The following is a 2,970-nucleotide window of genomic DNA, read 5'->3' as shown; positions in this document are numbered from 1 at the left end:
TTATTAATGAGGATTGGTTTAAAACAGTTCACATTGTGTCAGGGCACTGCAGGAGCGTACAAGGAAAACAGAGTATGCAAATATGATATACACACTATATATACAGATTGCATCACCCACCAATGAAATGCAGCCTCCTCTGGGGTGGGGTGCTGCAGCTGCTTACCAGCAGTGTTGTCTCTATGAAGAAATGGAGAGTACCCTATCCAAATGACAGTGTAGGGGGCATTCAGGGCTCAGGATGTCATTCTGTCTGTTCAAATTTGGCCAGGTCTCCCATGTTATTAGGGAAAGAGCCACTGGGGTTCTGAGTAACACAACAGCAGCTAATAACCCTGTGTCTGTCTCTGGCCCATGAGCCATGAATCAACGAAGCTTCATTGCATCTTTGGGAACAAGCTCTTTGGGGTTCTGTTCCATGATTGTACAGCACCTAGCGCAATTGGGCCCTGGTTCATGACTGGGGCTCCAAGGCACTACCCTAATACACCTAATAGAGAGTAATAGGGATCATCCTCCCTGTGTTAGAGGGAGGGGAAGTCACTCACCAGGCAATGACAGAGTTGGGAACAGAACACCCCCCCCACCCCGTGCATGGCAGGGGGGCACATACTAGGAGGGATAGCTCAGTGGTTTGAGCATTGGCTTGCTAAACCCAGGGTTGTGAGTTCAATCCTTGAGGGGGCCATTTAGGGATCGGAGGCAAAAATTGGGGATTGGTCCTGCTTTGAGCAAGGGGGTTGGACTAGATGACCTCCTGAGGTCCCTTCCAACCCTGATAGTCTATGAAACACCTTGCTTCATATTTCTCATCTGAAAGATGGCCCCTCTGTCACTGCAGTGCCCCCTACTGGTACCGTACTGGGCATCGGCTCTGTACAGAGGGGAGAATGCCCCTCCCTGACCCAGATGTTGCTTTTGCGAGGACAAGGGAGCTTGATAAAGGATGAGGAGCGACTGACTTCCTCCCAGCCTCAAAGGAATCTGTAGGTCCCTTCCATCATCCAGCGTGGGGCAGGCTGGCAGCCGCTGTCACTGGGCCTGTAGCGGATCTGTCTCCAGTGGACTCAGCCCCCCCGGCTAGAGCTCTAGAGGCTGGTGCCCTGTCTCACTTCACCCTGGAGAAGTCCCCGCAGCAGCTCAGAGGAGAGGAGACCTGAGTCTCTGCACTGGGGTGGGGGAGTGCGGCGGGGCAGGGGCAAGGACGTCCCAAGGACTCGGGGTTGGTTTGCACAACACTGCTGAGAACAACCGGACCTTTGGCCTAAACCGCCCGATGGCCGCTCAGCCTAATCCTTGGCCTGAACCTCAAAGCTGACTCCGCTGTCTTGCTAAAATTCCCACTGTTGCTCTTATCTGGTGTTTATTTTTCAGACGATCCTTCTGTGGCGGCCAGTGCGGGGGCGAGGTGGGGGAGGGGCTGACAAGGGGGTTCCCGAGGTAGCGGACGTTAATCCACGGGGCTGTGCTCCGCAACAGGCCCACCAGCGTGTTGCCATGGAAACACGGCAAATATTTGTCCCCAGCAGACTCCCGCTGGACGTGGAACAGGCGCAAGGCCCCAGGTTCCTGCGCAGGGTCCGACCGCAGCAGAGGGGAAACGCACTCGGGCTCCACCAGCCTCCCCAGGCCCCGACAGCAGAGTGGGTGACCCGTGCGGCTGTACAGGGCCCCTGCACGCTTCTGGGAGCCCTCTGCTTCACGCAACCCGCCACCTCCGCAGCTCAGAGCGAACTCCCATGGGGCTAGACCCGCAACGCTCTTCAGTTGCCTACGTCGAACATTTAAGCTCAGCTGCTGGCCAACCCCGCAGCGAAGGAGCTGCCTGGAGCCCCCAGGGGAGCAGGGTTCTCACACTATCTCGCCAGTGGAGCCTGACTCTGAGCGCATCCAGCCCCCACAAAAGGCAGCTGGGAGCAGGCATGTGCTACCCCACTTTGCCTGATTTGGAGCAGGGACTGGAACCCACATTCCAGCCACAGCCCTGAGCCCCGGTGATACAGCCCCTCATTTGCGCTCTCTCTGCTCCAAAGACTCACTAATTATTTGTACAAAGTGGAATGACTTCAGCAGGAGAGGTTGGCAGAGCCCTGCCCCAGGATATCACCTCCCTGGTGGTCTAGTGGTTAGGATTTAGCGCTCTCACTGCCACGGCCTGGGTTCGATTCCCAGTCAGGGAAGGAATTCCTTTTGGGGATTGGTCCTGCTTTGAGCAGGGGGTTGGACTAGATGACCCCCTGAGTTTCTATCATTCTATGAATACCCACCAGCCTGCAGCTCAAGGCATGCCCTGGGGCTAGGAGACTTGGATTAAAGGCTCTGATCCCAATCAGGCAGAGCACGGACTGCAAACTAGGGGCTTGGCTCCACTTGCGAGTTACAGCGCATTAAAGGAGCCCCGGGTGCCCTAGCTCACTCCCCGTCCACACTGGCAAGGCACGTAGAGCGCTCTGACTCCGCAGCTACAGCGCTGCTCGTACGCCAGCTCGGTGAGTGGAATAGCGTTTTGTGCGCCCCCGCTGGAGTGCCGCGGCGCCAGTGTGGACGCCCTGGTCCTACAGTGCGCTCTGATCGGCCTCCTGAAGTGTCCCACAATGCCTGTGCTAGCCACGCTGGTCATCACTTTGAACTCTACTGCCCTGGCCTCAGGTGACCAACCGTCAGCCCTTTAAATTCTCTGGGAATTTTGAAAATCCCCTTCCTGTTTGCTCAGCCAGGCGTGGAGTGCTCTCTGCGCATCTGTCCAGGTGACCGTGCCTCCACGCGCCAGGCGAGCCCCAGTATGGAGCCACGGCGAGGTGCTGGACCTCCTCAGTGTTTGGGGGGAGGAAGCTGTCCAGTCCCAGCTGCGCTCCAGCCATAGGAATTACGATAACTTTGAGCAGATGTCAAGGGCCATGCTGGAAAGGGGCCACGACCGGGACGCTCTGCAGTGCAGGGTTAAAGTGAAGGAGCTGCGGAATGCCTACC

General features: G+C 56.9%; 1 non-coding gene across 1 annotated transcript; it reads left to right on the top strand.

The window, feature by feature from the left end:
• The first annotated feature begins 2,108 nt into the window (after positions 1-2,108).
• Positions 2,109-2,180, top strand: TRNAE-CUC. The gene has a single exon. It is a non-coding gene; the product is annotated as a tRNA-Glu (tRNA).
• The last annotated feature ends 790 nt before the right edge of the window (positions 2,181-2,970 follow it).

The sequence above is a fragment of the Chelonia mydas genome, chromosome 27 (assembly GCF_015237465.2).
Source record: "Chelonia mydas isolate rCheMyd1 chromosome 27, rCheMyd1.pri.v2, whole genome shotgun sequence".
NCBI classification, from domain to species: domain Eukaryota; kingdom Metazoa; phylum Chordata; order Testudines; family Cheloniidae; genus Chelonia; species Chelonia mydas.
This window is presented reverse-complemented; position numbering and strand designations above follow the sequence as displayed.